The sequence below is a fragment of the Bombus fervidus genome, chromosome 2, assembly GCF_041682495.2.
Source record: "Bombus fervidus isolate BK054 chromosome 2, iyBomFerv1, whole genome shotgun sequence".
Lineage (NCBI taxonomy): Eukaryota > Metazoa > Arthropoda > Insecta > Hymenoptera > Apidae > Bombus > Bombus fervidus.
The window spans coordinates 7,890,037-7,907,998 of NC_091518.1; the positions used below are offsets into that span (position 1 = coordinate 7,890,037).

The window sequence follows — 17,962 nt, forward strand, 5'->3', positions numbered from 1 at the left end:
ATTGACACTTTCTGCCTCAAAAACAATATTTATTGTACAAAAATTCTTTTATATAAAGTGGTCCAGGTTTTTCCAATCAAATTGGATTGGAAAAATCTGTTCTCCAAAATATATAAATAGAGAAAGATCTTATTCAATAAAATGTATTTCTATATTAAATCTACATTAGTCTGATCTATATTAAAAAGTTATATATAATAAAAATTAAAAAATGAGGAGAAATGATCTTCAAGATTATTCAATCTCAAGCTAACAGACTTCTACGTATCTAAAGAACATTCAAAGAAAGAGTATGTCAAACAAGAATTAACGCGCATATAGTGAACAGACATGAAGAATTGATGATTGATTTACTGGTAAATAAAGTAATAAATTCAATTTTTTAGTCTTGTCAATGTTCTATCTATTAACAGGAAAGATGAATATCTTATCCCTAATAATCTATTATTAATAGCTAATAATTATATTCATTGTCAATGTATTCTTCTTATCTCATGGTTTCATTATATCATTATATCATGGTAACTGCAAGTCTATTGTGTTCGTATTTCATATTTTCCTTCTTATATTTTGGTAAGAAATTACGGAAAAGAAATAACATAATATAAGAGTTACATAAATTATATTATATCACGTCTTTTCCTCCTTACACTTATAATATATATTGACAAAGTTTTATAGGAAAAATAAATGTGTGTGTCACCCCAGGTCTGAAAAATTTTAATTCATATAAGATTAATATTCATATATGTTTTTTTATTGTAAATATATATTATTCATACGTATTATATGTATTTTTTTATTCTTGTATAATATATATTGTATAAGTACAAATCTTGTATTTATACAATCCATAATATTGATACTTATAAAAAAGAAATCTTATATTCTTGTATGAATAGTTGCATAAAACGAATTAATATAAAACGTAAAAGATAAAAATCATAATTAGAAGACTATATCTAATATTTTTATATGTATAAGTTAACATAATATTACTGTGTGTATGATATAATAAAATAAATAAAATAATATAATAAAAATGATATAATATTTTCTTTAAAAGTAAAAATAGATATATTACATATTTGCACGCTGATATTGCCAGTAAAAGAATGTGCATATGTGTAAGATAGTGTACATTATTCAATAAACATTATTCACATTTTTACAACACTCGTAATAACATAAATATATCATAAACAAATAAAGAAACTTATCAATTGTTGAGAGAAGTGTTAAGAATCGCGTGACAATTATTTTAATGCCATGATTACAATCTTATTTGAGAACACGACATTTCACGTGAAGCAACCTAATAGCAAGAATTTATTAACGAGAACGTTAATAAAAAGTTATACAAACCTTGACCGCTTAGTTATACATTCCTAACATGCACCTAATCAATGTTCAGTCCAAATGATCATTCGATGTGCATCGCGGCACAATTATTCACGTTGAATGACACACTACTAATCACCTTATTTCCATTGCCACTGCATTTGACAATCACGTCAATCAATTGGCACGCAGGCCGAGGCTATACGTCGAGCGCATTCTGCCACCCGCGATCATCTGAAGCCCTTCAAAATGCAGAATCGCTTGAAAAATGGAACGCCTGATAGGATAATCCGTGGTTGGTTATTGGAAAATGTTTGGTGAAAATTGGCATTTTTTATCGCATCGTTCGAGATGTTTGGCATGGTATTTCTGTGTATGCTAATAAATTATCGAATTACTGATGAATTTATTTTAAGATTCTAAGGATATAAACATGGAAAATGTTAATGAAATTTGTTGAAAATAATCCAGTTTATTTTATTATAAATTTGTATGAAAATCTCCAATGAATATTTTTTAGTATTTCAAGATATACGTTTCAAATTATAAATGTAATTCGAATTGATTTTCTGACTTGTATAAGTTATCGCTTTTTCTCTTAAGAGTAGAATTTTATAGGGACGAACAGTTTCTGAATCAAGTTTCAGTATCAAGCATTATATACAACTATTATTTCATTTTATGTATAGATATTTTACAGTTAAAACCAATATTATATATAATATGCAAGAAAGCAAAAATGTGAAAACAGGAAAGATCACTCACTATTATATTATAATGTCAGAATGTATTAAATAGCATCAATAACAAAAATTAGTAATAATATGAATTAAATATTAAAATTGACATAAATATATGAAATTATATTACAGCAGAATCTAGTTCTAATATTGTTAATAACTATATCATTTCAAATAATAATATATGTTAGTATATTACTATTGTATATAATAATATAAATAGTCCCCTTCTCTCTCTCTCTCTCTCTCTCTCTCTCTCCATCCCTCCCTCCCTTCTCTATAATAATTGCAATAGTTCTAATGTATTTGAAGTGAAAATTTTTAAATAAATACCACAAATCTTGTATCTATTTAAAAACTACAAGTAATTATTTACAAAGCGGACGGCTCTGCCGATTTCAACAAAATTCCTTCAAATATATTGTCAAAGTCAACACTCTGAATATCTTTTCCCTATACATGTTACTTATACACGTCGCTCGGTTTTAGTTTCCGAGATATTTGCAATAAACTTCAATTCAATTTATGTTACGATTACTTCATTCTGTCATAGATGGAGGCTTCACGGCGTTTATTTTCGATAATCATAAATCAATGGATTAGGCTCGAGTTAGATATTCGGTCGCGCTGTGGGGCCGCGGGTAACGCAACTGTGAAATAAGTCAAAATATAAAATAATAAGTCGAATATAATTCATACTAAGCTATTATGGTGTAATTATTCGAAATTAGAAACACTTCAGCTATGATATTGAGAAAAGCGACTATCCGATTATTAAAATCATCTATCTGCTATCGCGTATAGGATAACGCGTATAGGGAAAAGTTGTTCAGAATGTTGATCTTGACAACATATTTCGAGATTATTGAAATCGGTGAAGTCATCGGCTTTGTAATAATTACCAAAGTACAAAATTTGAATATTGATTCAATATGAGTTATTTTTAAGTTGTGACTTATACTGTATACACACTAAGTTTCATTAATATTTAAATAACTGACACCTAAGCTGTGACTGGTATTGTATGCATACATAATATGTATCGTATTAGAACTTTAACCGAATTCAATCAGTGATTTAAAATCCATTAATATTTGAATGAAATTCTCAAATCAAATATTGTGATTGGTTTTAATTAAGAGCAGATTAATAATGTGATAAGATCGATAATTGACGTTTAGACACTCCATCAAATCGATAATTAAACGAGATTCTTATAGGTGATATACATAGAAATAAATTACATTATTGTGAATATAAATTATTGTGAATATACTTTCATACTTTTACATTTTCTAGAAGAAATATTCTTTTTAATATCGATGTTTAATCACCATCTAAAATTAAACGAAACTTATAAATTCTATAATAGCAAGAAAGAATAGATTAATTTTCCCCTTCTGTCATATTAATTATAATTAATATTACGATATTTGTTCAACTTTCACAGCATAAAGATGCATATTCAACATATCCTTTTCGGATGTTAAAAATCAAACAATGAGAAAGTATGTATGTAATTTCATTACGGAAACGATGATGTACCATTTTTACTGCAGCGTCATATTTAACGATATCTATTCTCGCAAACATGAACGCGTTATGCAGATGTAATATCCTCGGGGATACCGATACCATCCCTTTTATCTACTAAACGATTCCATAAATTAAAATGAAAGAGAGAAAATTTGTATATTAGTAGCCATTAGTGTTTAGTCTATGTTAAAGTATATATGTTAATTTCCAACAAGTTAAAAAAAACTTATGTCGACTGTAAATAATACTTATCTTAAAATAAATTAGCATTCATTATATTTTTTCATCGTAACTCTAATCACAATTTTTAAAAAACCATTCGTTGATATAATTTGATAGAAATAATCGAAAATGACATATCGCTTAAATGACATAATTCTTAATAAATCAATGAGACTAATAGTAAATTAAGCAGGATCTTTACATTTTAGAATTCTAGACGACTATCTAGTTTCCCTAATTACAAATCAAAGATAGACCTTGGCTTCCATATCACGTAGGTAAGTCGTGCAAAGTATAGTCATAAAAGAGAGAATCTCGTTATGACTTGCTCGTAAAAATGGATAATACGGTGGTGTTAACATATTCTACGCAGTGTACAAAACTTAAAAAAACTACATCGATGCTTGACAACTTAATGACATTAGTAGTTTTCTATGTATTTGTATACAAGCAATTAAGTTCTATATGTAGTGTTAAAATGATCGTTACTAATGGTAATAATAACAATACCGCTTTTAAGTTTATAATTAATATCGCGTTAAACACACTATTCTTACCTATTAGCTTGTAGAAGGTACCTATTGTATTATATGTGATTACATTTGGCTATTATTATTGGATCTACAATAAGCAGTAGGCCGTATGCTACTATTTGAACTTCCTATTACACTGTCCAAACGTTCTCTCGTGTAAATATTCTATTATCCGAACAGTAGGATATTTCTTGAAATACTATGCATGCTTGAATACTATACATATATATTATGTAATTAACACGTTCGTCGCCACGTCGCACATATCTATGCGACGGGTATACTTCCGTGGGGACCCCGTCACCAAAGTATGGTGACGCTCTCCTTGTTCGAGTTAATTACATATACGATATTATATTTAGGATATACAACATAAAAATATTAAAAACACATTATACCATACTTTTTATTAATTTATATTCTGGATAATATATTACATTATTCTATATCGCGTGGTATTCTTTAAAACATTCCAAACACATTTGGGATGATTTTCGGCACTTCGAACAATGATTATAGACTCCGTCATCGCTACTCTCCTCACTTTCAAATATATTTTGACGCTGTTTACCGAACATTTTGAGGATGAAAAAATCACTGATGTACGTCTCGCAAGTATGCTTCTCGACTAAATGAAAGATCTGAGATATCTGCCATGAAATCCCTCGGAATACTCCAACTGAGAAGCTTATAGCTTTTTCCATTTCAGAAATAAATAATCTTTTCTTTACAATGAATCGAAGGCGATAAGCAATGAATCGGAGGTGATAAACGATGAATTCCTGCTTGTCGCTCTATTTATATTCTGCGTACCGGCGGTCGGATTTGGGCCCCACAGGAAACTTAGTCAAATCACGCTGGGCGACGAACGTGTTAATAGAATTTGGATATTAATGAAAATGTATATTTTTATAGACATAATTGAAGGAATGAAACCTAAATGAATATCTGATACATCTGTCATATTTATTAAATATTATAGTGGTTATCTTATTTTCGATACATTATATACCTTTGCATGTATGCGCATTATATTTGAATATATAAAAATCTTCTATAAAGCGAGATCTGTTCATAATAATTCAATGCAAATAATATAGCTAAGCAGAAATGACCAATGTAGAACTATGAAAACTCTATCGTAATAATATTTGAATTCGATAAAAATTATAATTATTCTAGGAAATTATTTTGCAAAACGTTTTCAATCGATCGAAAGTAAATATAAAAGTAGTAAACAGAGACGTAACACTATCGTGACTTTCTGATACATTTTCGAATTTATTTTAAGATGAAATTTTAACTAACGTTTACAATTTTAGATTTTATTTTATTTTATTTGAGCGACTTAGAACTAGTTTGCAATTAGCTACATTCTTCGATTACTTTCTCATAAGATAAGAATATCTTAGAATGAGTAATTTTAACACGTCAAATGAGGCTATCTCATGAACAATATCGTTTCCAGAACACAGTTTTAATCAAATCTAGTATCAATGAGTTACTGATAATCGTTAATCTTTAATTCATTGTATCTGCCAACAAAGTTGATAATTCTAGTTTTAAACTGGATTGAATGAAACCTTGCGAGACAAAATTTTATTCCACCTTCTTTTTAATTATCATCTGTCATTCTCTAACTTTCAAATGCATCACCTTTGCAAATATAATAAGACATTTTTAAATCAGCGTATAGAACGCAAAACCATAGAGAAAGCAATTTTTAAAAGAACTAGTCGCCAAATGGATACAGATAGAACATATAAATAAATTACAAACTGATTATTGTGAAAATACAATAAATTATTTCTTTTACCAGTTACTTGTTTAATTATTTATTTCATTAACGTAATAATATCCTATACTCATATATGAAAAAAGATATTTGATTCATAGCATGGAAAAATTATAAAACGAAAAGTAATCTATTTTCAAACGAACTCACCGTTTATTTATTTAAATACACGTGTTGATATTTTATATCCTATCGATATGAATACATTGACATACATAATACAGTAAGCATTGATACCTACATCAGAAAATATAATTTATGTTATTAAATAGTAATACGTACTACGTATTTAAGAGTTACTTTTTATATATTTAACTTTACTATTTCCCATAAGAAACATCAGCTCTGTCAGTACACCGATAAAGATTAACCAAACTGAAATTTAAGAAAAAATTTTATTCGTCAAACAATTCGACAAAATTCTCACCATAAATTCCAAAACCCCCGATGGCGTTATAATGGAACGTTACGTGATGGCATTGGGATCGTTTAAGGAGAAAATTAGATGCAGGGGCCGTTCATGCACTGGCGTAATGACCAATATTGAAAGATGCATCGGTGATCGAATCGATCCGATAGCAACCGACGATTTCACTGATACGCCAATATTTCGTCGTTTGTCCGTAAATATGCATTCACCCCTAGCCTTTGTGTAACAATATCTTTCATCCGATTGTTGCATGAAATGCGATTCATTCCGCGCGACTGGTTCGTCATTCAAAAACCGTACTACAACGCGTTTTACCCTTTGGAGAGTAATTAACGCGCGCACCTGCATCAGTTTGCTACTGATAGGATCAAATTCAAAGCGCAACTTAAATAAGGATCAAATTCATTACCTAATGTTCAGTTTGTAACAATCTACAGTATAATAATTATTTAACAGTACAGTATAATAGTTTACAATTATTATAATAATTCATCTATTGCAGATGGTCTCTGGTCAACGAATTATGATCACATGCAGAAATATCGCTTCTCTAATTAAATATATGTCTGTATCTACACGTATACTATGTCAGATAAGTGGCAAACCGACCTTAGTTCTTCTAATTATTAAATATGTCTTATTACCATATCACTGAAAATGTCTGAAATATAGTAAAATCACGCATGTACGCTGATATGGAAGTTCTGTCATTAAAATTTTAAGACAGGGTACAGAATGTTTCGCAAAGTAATGAAAACGTAATACCTTGATGCAGGTGGAGCATATTGGAAAGGATATAAGCTGTAATGAAGGCAAAACGCAAATTATTGAAAGGTACGCGTATAAACCCCATATAACACCCTAGTAAATAATAGATTTTGTTCTTAGAACTCACTCAAGTTTCCCAAGCGAAGATATCAAAAGTATTGATAGCTTTGAATGATTTTTATTTGATGGCCAAGACTATTATATTAGTTTAACTGATTAATATTAGTCTGCGTATAACTAATGCTATTAATATTTTTCAAATACCTAAGAAGCATGAGAAAAATACCTATTTAGTACCAAAATCAAATGGAAAGAAATTTTCAAACTGCTTCTCTACGAAAGCCGGGGAAAATATGACTTATCGTGTTTCTCACCTGTGAACCTCGCATGAAATTACTGTTCCTTTTTTTCGAAATAGTTACAGAACTGCATTTAATCGGCCAGTGTTTGAATCTGCTTGAACCCTTCGCTAGAATTTACATGCTAACGTGTGCTCATTGGTCCGATGGAAATATGTCGCTCAGGAAACACCCGTAAAACGCGTCGTGGTCAAATTGCAATTACGGGCCGAAACGTGATCGTACAAAATTGAAATATGTACAGTGGCTACAAAAAGTATTGCCAGTACATTGGTATATGCCAATAATGGTTATTTTCTAGTGAAATATTTTTTTATCAGATTGCATACCTCTGTCGTACATTTTCGTAGTATCAAATGTTTGCAATTATACGTATAAAAGTACTTCTAAATGGTACAAAATTTGTTACATGTATTTGGACCTGATTAATTTATGCTGTGTAAATACTATGATAAATACAATGACCTTCTATATACGGTCACTGTATATATAGGAGCGTGTACTGCTTTGTTATTATGTTACGTTATCGTTGTGTTGGAGTGGAAATTCTGCTGGATACTGTCGCATGGTAGTTGATACAGGGGAAGAACGAGTGCCGCGATGGGACTGGAATATTCGATAGATTGTGATACACGAGGGAATTCGGGACAATCAGATTTACAAAATGTTGGTTTTAAACGTTGAAAATCGAATTTCGTGGGGTTTGCTTCGTGTGTTTTACGAATCCGCACTGCAATGCCCGGAATTAATTTTATGTGGTTAACGTGTTTCAAAGGTATATTCGTGGTTAACTACCGCAATGTCGAACATTGAAAGTTATAAAATAATAGTGAGTTTCATTTTTTGTTATTTGGAAATTTTACAAAAATGGTGCGTGTAATATATGAATTTGTACTGTCATATAGCGAACCGATTGATTATTCGTTTCATAAGTATACCTAACTTGCATATTCGAAAATGCTGATTATAAGATAAAATATTAATTTGACCATTGAGGACCAAGCAATGGAATAATACGTAAAAGTTGCGTAAATGCAATATTAATAAGAAATAACTAATTGTTTCATCGAGTTACAAAATGTATTACAATAATGGATACATTACAGAAGCCCATTATACCAATCGGAAGTATGGAAAGAGTTTTTATAATTTGAAAAAAGTAGTTTATCGCAGTACTGTAAGATACTTCAATTTCTTCAAATTTAATCAAATTGTAGGACTTCGAAGAAATAATAACGAAAAATATACTGATCAACTTCTCGAATTTTTAAGTACAATGTAAAAGACGATGTAATAAACGCGTTGCGATAATACAACATTGATCCTTAACCGATTAGTCGATTAAATTGTTATAGGAAAAATTAAGATTAGATTTTATTGCAATAATATTTTATCGAATCTCGTATGGAGTTACAAAACTTTCCTCTTTACATCTAATTCACGCTCCATACAAAAGAATTGTACCTTACAAGCAGATACTTCACATAATGTACATTTATACGTTACATAATATCGCCATGCGAATTATAGATTTTGATTAACTCGATCATTATAAAGAGAGATTTGAAGCATTTAACGATTTCATTCTGCTGAATTTGCGTGATCTATTCAAATTTGTATATTCCAATATCGCTCTTGTAATAAACAAAAGGTTTGTGACATTTCAAGAAAAATTATTATCATGAAATTAGAATAAGAAGTGACATATTTATATCAACAATGATTTTTTTACCTTTTTCTCATATTTAAAAAAATTGTTAACGATATAAAACCACTATTGAGTCAAAAATGACTCAAGAGACGTAAGAAACCAAAGTAACTCAAATAGTTACTAAAATTAGTAACAAATCACGCGTTTATTTTTCCAAAATTCCATAAATTCCATGAATCCTGATTTTTGCAATCTACGAAAGTATATTACAAAAAATCCTACGCTTTCTAGAAAAAGTAATTTTGGATATATGGAAATTTTTGTCACAGTTCATTAAATCAATGGGACTGCTCTCTTTCATTGCCAAGGAGATAATATAATAAAGTGAAGCAAAAAGTGAAAGAAAAAGAAAAAAATGGGCAATATATTTTCAACAAAACTTTCCTAAAACTGCTTACGATATGTTATAAATTTATAAGCCTGTTATTTATTATCTTGCAAGTTGAGAACTTGCTTGAACAAAGCTACGCTAAAATTCCAAAAAGTAAGATATATCTACCAAATAGATATCCGAAGCTTCCACCCCTATAAACATATTTTGCTGCAACAAGATGCGGTTACAATGAAACTAACATTATTTTTAACACTTGGATCAACTATAGTACGAGGACTAACTGAAGAAATTTAAGTTTGAACCGAAACATTTTGCTTTCTCGATTTTTTAATTTTTATATAGTTAGTGATTAGTTATTTATTAGTTATTATTTATTTGTTATTTAGTAGCATTATTTATTATAATATTATTTATTAATATCGTTACGTGCTAAAATCACTTTAGTATCTTCTTCAGGGATATTTCTATTCTTTAGTATACATTAACTTAACCAACAAGTAAACAAGAAATTTATAAGAGAGAGCAAAAATTCAAATTACCCGTTCCAAATTTTATAAAGATACACCATAACTGTCAAAAGTCGCCAAATATCATGTAGTTGTATTTTTGATTCCTTTTTCTTCTTGCAAAAATGTTTACAATATTGCATTGTATATAATACACTATTTTATTTAATCTATTTTATAGTACATACTATACTTGTATGACTTTTATATTTTCAGAAACCTTTTACGTCAATTTCTATCCCTATTAACGACATAATAAAATTCCAGTTTGACTCTATCTCCATGTGCAAATATCTCCTAAAAATATAATTAGTCGTTACTAAAAGATCACTATCATGGACGGCTCACGATTTTGCACAGTACCATATTGTGCAACTTAAAATTAAATCTAAATTAATCTTAGGTCGTCACACATGTACATTGTTCATATACATTGTATATATGTGATACTAATAACGAACGTGTTGCGGTATAGAAAATTTACGATGTCAAAACTCTCTCGTACGATAGTTTACTATGGCAAGTAACAAGCAATATAAATCATTGACTTTTCTCTTATATAATTTCGCGATTATAAGATACAATTATATTTCTATAATTTTATAATACGAACAATTCGTAATTTGTGAAAGTTACTTACACAAAATTTGTTCACGTTATTATCAAAATTGTCGCCATTGTGTAAAATAATCTATTGATATCAATAATTTATAATCTGTGACCTATAAAAGTTCAAAAATAATATTAGTTGCAAGAAATTTTGTTTCTAAAAAATGCCATGTATTTTTGTATCAAAATTGTACCAATTATGGGAAAGAACTCACTAATACTAATAGTTTGTAGCTTACAACTTGTACAATTTCACAATATGTCACTGGCTGTCAAACTGACATTTCCAACATTTCATAATATTATAATCGTATTGTGCAAAATGTGTCCATAAACATCCTAAACGTCGAGGGACCGAACAAAATAAAATGTATACACGTAGCATATCTAACAGGTAGCCCGATAGTAGCACCACTACCACACCCAAACGAAAGGGGCGTAGGGCGTAGGACGTAAAGGGAAGCTGTATCGATTGGAGGCTTTGCTGGGTAACCACTGGCAGCTTCCGTCGGCTCTGCACCCTCCTCCGAAGCCTGCTAGTGGAAAGCCAGCGAATTTTACACTACGTGTTCCATCGACCATATTCAAAGGACCGCTTGCTCGAGCTGCCATGAATAGACCCCGAGCCCCGTTGGACTAACAGATTTCGTGATTCCTGTAATTAAGTTAATCGAATCGCGTTTGCATACACGTTGCTCGAACTCGTTGCTTAAACGAAGGTCCCTGTCACGATCGTTTCGTCTGTTCGACTTTTCAAGGTGTTACACACGGACACCTATAGGTGTCCATACATGATCAATAATATTGTCATAATAATTATATCGCAAAATATTGAGCTTTAATCGTATACGATCACTGTAATGGACAATATCCTCACTACTTATGAGTATTGACGCTTGGAGCGCAAAATATCTAAATTTTGATCGATGATTTATTACTTGATTTATTATTAATATTTAGTATATGTCAGCATGTTTAATATAAGGTGAGCAGAGGAGATTTAATTCCGATGACCTTGACCTTGATATATGCTAAGGACTCTTTGCTGAGTAACCTTTAGAGGAGCTTATAATCGTCCAACGCGTTATTCCTTAAAGATTATTAAGAAAAAGAATCTTTTATAAATCTACAGAATTTATTCATTTACGTATGGTAATGAAACACCGCACACGTTGCTCAATCGCTCCACTGGCTCGTCAAAATCTAGTCCAACTCAATACCAATCCCATATGTGAGCGAAGTGAAAGAACGGGGATTTTTTAACAAAAATCTTTTCCAACCAAAAATCGTAGCGCTTTCACTCTCATGTGCAATTGTTATTGAGTTGGGTTAGATTTTTGCGAAAGAACGAGCAATACGTGCAGTGTTTGTTTGAAGAAAACTGGAAAATAGACGCGGCTATCGCATCGGCTACGTTTGTGTTCGTAGTTACATATGTATATGTATTTATGTACAAGCAAAATGCTATGTATTTACATAGTAGTAGTAACATATTTCTATTAATAACTTTTTGAGGGATAACGGGCAACGATTGAAACCTTCACAAGAATGTCCTTGACAATATACGTCAATATCAAGACCTCTTTTCTCAACATTTACATTTATAGTATTTAATATACATGATATCCTGTGCGATATTGAAATATTGAGATTGAATTAACGAAAATTTTGATATTTTGTGATCCAAGCGTCAATACTAATAAGTGATTGGAATATTATTAACAGTAATTATTGACAGCACAGTGTTAATTAAAGAAACATTTGGATTCAACTTTCATGTTACAATGAACACTCGTTGCTATTGAAATGTGTTGTAGTTCACGCTAAAGTAATTGAAATAAATAGTTGCTTTCTTTAAAGCAATTATTTTCCAATAAATTCGTGAATATCGCTTCCGATTTCTAATCTATTATGTTTTATATAACATTTTAAAGAAAAGGAATTATTATAGCTAAGCATGCACTTTTTCTAACTTCGAAACTATTCAAAATTATACCATTTGTGCCATTTGGTGACTAAAAGAAAGTATTTCAATATGCACTATAAGTACATAGAAGTTTAACATAAAATACCAAGTTGGAGAAAGGAATAATCTACTAGATTCCAAGGTAAGTCTGTTAAAAATATGCGGTAACTGCATAAGTTTCGTAAGAAACAAATAACAGTTTACTTGTTACATTAACTTAACTTAATTAGTATTAGTTTGCAGAAGTAATGTTACTAATACTCGTTAAACAGAAAGTGACAAAAACCGATATTTGATCCAAAAATCAAATGAAAAAATAGTTTTGATATACAATTGGTTGACGTCATATTGAATTTTAAAATTGTTCTTCTATGTAAAACGGGAAATAAAACTGATAAAACTCATGTTTTTCACCTGTGGCGTTCTTCTTTTCCTTCAGTGGGAAATATTATCAATACTATCGGTCGTGCGCGGGCTCCTTAAAGGTATACATACATACGCCACACACACGAACGCGCTCGATGGCTCAACAACCGGTTAATTCTATCTGCACAACTTGGCAATTATCAATTGTTCCTAAATCGGCTATTCTATCTCCAGCCGTGATAGAAGGTAATGGACGAACTTTGCTCGTGTTTGTATGGATAGGTGGGTGAAGGTGTATGTATTAGAAATAAATGTCGAATTGTTTATAGGACCTCGCTTTTGGATTCAGTTGTTCGCTGAAAAGAAAGTAATATGATATTAAGAAATTGGTTTATGTAAAATTGGCTAGTATGTGTTGGTTGACTTCGTTGCTGAAAGTACATATACGTTACATGAATGTCTTTACTAGCAAATATATTTATTTATTAAGAGGGTATATTTATTAAAGTATATCTATTTGTAAGAGGTAAAGTAATGTACCAGAATTTGAGTATTCTCCATGTTATTTAAATTATTTTGATATAATTATATTTTTACTTAATCACCTTATTAATATAAAAATTATTTTATGAACTATATATGCGGTACTTATTATATCTTTATAAACTTACATATATTGCATTAGTATATTATTATCCAAAAATGTGAGATTCATACACACTTACAGAAAATCTTACATAAACTTACTGTGCTTTGCTTGTTATGAACCGAGACTACTACTATCTGAGTAATGTGGTCGTAAATGTAAAAGCAGGTACATAACGAACCTGATACGAAATCCGGGAGCCGCTGGAATTATTTTAAGCGAGAACAAACCTAACGCGTAGTCAAGGAATCTCTAGCATGGAATCAGGTGCGGATGAGCCTGACTCGAGATTAGGGAGCTGCAGCAAGTTAAAAACTTCGTGAATGAACTCGATGTGAAATAGGGGAGTCACCAGGAAAGATGACACAGACAAATTCAATACGAAATCGAGCAGTCGCTAGAAAGTTGGACAACCCGACATTTCAGCTGGAAAAATTTACCGAATGTCCAGCTAGACAAATTGTAAAGTATAAATTAAATAATAAAAAAAGAAAGCCCCGACATAAAGCCCCGAGTGCCGTTAGGAGATTGGAAAAAGTGCAGGCCTGATACCAAATCGGGGAAATGCAGGAGCGAATGAACGCAATACGAAATCAAAAAGTCACAATAAGTGTTAGTACAGGCTTCATAACTTAATTAGTAGAAGTCAACGCGACTCAAAATTGTGAATGCGTTCAACTACGTTTGTGAAGGATTGTCGACTTGAATGTTAGTTTTGAAATAATTAAACTAGAATTTATAGGAAAACACAGATAGGTTCAAAGTATATTGCAATAAAACTTATTACACCATTATATATATATTTATTGAGTTGCGAATAAATGAGTATAATGGTGTACAATCGTGCATTCAGTACCTGAGTGTACCTGATCGATTTTGACATACTGATAATTCGTGGACTAAAAATAGTTAAGAAGTAATGTCAAACTATAAAAGGAAGAATTTATAGCACCTCGAGGATTTTGAAAGGTTAATTGTAGTTCAGAAAAGGAACCGATTTAGTCCGATCTCGCTAAAGTGATTCTTAATCGTATAGAGACTTTTCGTTACGGTCTGACCAAGGATTATGACTATTTGGCTCCTTATACACCATAAAAATCCTGAAATTTCATGATCAGGTGGTTTATAAATTTATCATTTAGCATATGCGTTTGCGTACGAAGAAAACTAATGCCTTCAAAGTTTCTGAGAAATGGCACTCCCTGTGTAGTTCTCACTGCAATTTGCTAGCTATCCAACTCAACCGTGGTTGCCTCCCGCATTGTTTAGTTAGAGGATATTTGAAATACAAGGCGTTTTTGTTTTTTCGAGTATCCCCGAAGAAATATTCAACAGATATAACAGAGAAACTGTTTTTCGCCCATAATATACTATATTATTTGCTGTATTACTGTTTATTATAATTTCGACGGTTCAGTTGCAATAATAATAAATAAAAAAATATATAAGTCTGTAATAAGTTAATAATTATTAGAGCGATAAAAATACATATTTTATAGTATATTTTTATTTCTTTACCTAAAATGAAGAACAAATTTTAATTTACTGTTTTTAATTAGAAGACATACATGGTTAACCATGACAAATATAACAACTTTGAATTACAAATCTATTTTCTTTTTTAAAAAAAGCTTTCTTGTGTTAAAGGAGACGAAGACCAAATGCAAATTGCAAAGAAATTCTAAACACAGTTCTGGGTACAATGTCATGTTACATATGTATGTACGTTTCCAAGAAGTGCGGTAATAAGCTTATGATTTTTACTAGTATTTTCTAGGGTTTCCAAGAGAAAGAAATACGGTAGATTTTCTCTTCACAGGCCCAATGGCCTTAATTAAACTCTTTTCATTACATACATGATTACATGAGCAAATGATCAGTTGATGCATGTTTATATGCCATACACACGCAAGTATTATTTACATGTTACTAACTTTCGCACACAACTTGGTTCGCGTGGGTTGTTAGAAAACGGAACAATTTTCAAACAGATAAATTTTTACGAATAAAGTAGCTACATATTTTCTATACTAACAGTGAGGATATTTTCCACAGTAAAAAATATTACATTAAAATAGGGTTCAATTTTAGAATAAACACAACGTAAACAACAATCGTCGTTGTTTGACCGCTATCAAACATGGAAATATATACAACTCGGACGCCAAGCTACTTTTTAGCTTCTACAAAACGGGTTGGGATGAAACATACCTTATTTTCTTTCCCGGGCACTAGGCTATGTAACAGGAAATCCCATCAAAATCCGTTCAATTCTTTTTACGTGACGCGAGTATAAACAGAGAAGCAGACAGACAAGGATTCCAAAAATTAATATTTTGGGCTCCATAGCTTATCAGTTGTTTCTGGATGACTGTTCTAGTGTTTCTTTCAATGAACAGATAATTAAAATTTAACTAAAAATTCCCATTCTTATGTTATAACAATATTCACGTATATTATACAATGTTATAAATACTAACACATCATAATCCAATTCTTGTATCACTTTTCAAGGTCAACGAATTAAAATTATTAGTTCCTTAAATATATATCTGTAATATATACATTAATATATACATTAAATGTGTATATGTGCGTATACTATATTATAATATGTATATATACGTATACTATGCTATAATATTTATATGTAAATATGAGCAAGTGACCTTTAGTTTAACATTTAGTTTCAAAGAGATCAGTACCTTTTCGTTTCATTTGTTTACATTAAAGAGTGGAAAAATTATTGCGTTACAGTATTTTAGCATTCATAACATTGTGTAATATACGTTAATATTGTCATGATATAAAAATAGGAACTTTTTATTAAATTCTCTTTTCCTTTAATTTACCTTTAAATATAGATAATAAATAATAATAAATAAAGAATAAAAGAGAGAGAGAGTGATATGTGCTTTTGTTGAAACCAAACTCAGGAAAATAATAAAAATCTATTTTCTGAAAATTAATGTTGCATTATGTAATAAACTCGTTCGTCTCTCATTAGTTTCGAAGGATATTATAAAAATTATTTGAAGAATATAAAGATACATTATCAGAATTTTTAAATACAAAACATATGTATGTTCATAAATAAATTAATAAATGTAAGTAAAATAATAAATAACGATAAATTATTAATCGTTAATATTAAACGTTAATATAAAGTTATAAATAAATCGATAAATAAGTTACTTCTTGAGCAAATAAATTTTATATGAGATTGATTTTTCTTAAATTTTTGAAGAAGAGAGGTCACTTTGATCTTTTATTCCAAAGGTTTGTCGAATACTTTTACATTAAATCACAAGCTGCCTCTTATGCTCTAACCAAGACGACGTGAGTGACACAGCACGATGCGCGCATATGATATTAGACTGATCCTCGATTCTGAATTCTAAGTCTTTTGCATTTGAACTGTGATGTAAAGCATGTAGTGTCAACTAAATCGTAATTGAATTATGTAGCGACTTCGAAGTAGAGAGAAAACACTTAGAGTTTTGATAGGACTATATTTCATTATTAAAAAGTCTCAAAAATATATTTTCTAGTTCGCATACTGCATGTATTTTGTATATTTCTTACATATACAGAATTTATTTAAAAATTAGGTCAATCTATTATGATAATTTGCTCGACCTTGTCATTCTACATACATCGGACTATAATAACTAAATTGTATACAGTGGCTCACGAAAGTATTCGAACGCTTACACTTACAAATTTCAACTAATACGTAAAGTATAGTATAATAATAAGTATAGTGTATATACAATTAATAAGTAAGTAATTTTACATCAGTAAAATTTGAAAACGATTCAATAATAGAAACAGGAGTTATGACACATTCATTAGAAACATTCATGTTAAGTGTCTCACAACGCTGTAACACTGTTGATAGTTTTTCATCTTCCTTTACACCGAATGTAAACATCACTGCTAAATGAAAATATTGGTACGTTCACTTGACGTTAGGATATCGTTCCGGTAACAGTAACGTAAGTGCGCACAATAGTATCTAAAATGAATACCAAAAAGTGTGAAAGAGAAATAATATTCCGATTGCACGAGGATGGCAAATCATATAACGAGATTTCCGG

At 30.3% G+C, this 17,962-nt stretch overlaps 1 protein-coding gene across 3 annotated transcripts in view; it reads right to left on the reverse strand.

Annotated features, from left to right (window-relative positions):
• Positions 1-17,962, reverse strand: part of LOC139995157 (adenosine receptor A1) — a 321,882-nt gene that overhangs the window by 256,316 nt on the left and 47,604 nt on the right. Inside the window, exon 1 of one of the 3 annotated variants that reach the window (XM_072018387.1) lies at positions 6,318-6,332. The exons of the other annotated variants lie outside the window; for them this stretch is intronic. The gene's annotated coding sequence lies outside the window, so the exon portion shown is untranslated. Of the gene's footprint in view, positions 1-6,317; positions 6,333-17,962 lie in introns of those variants that run through there. 3 annotated transcript variants of the gene reach the window in all.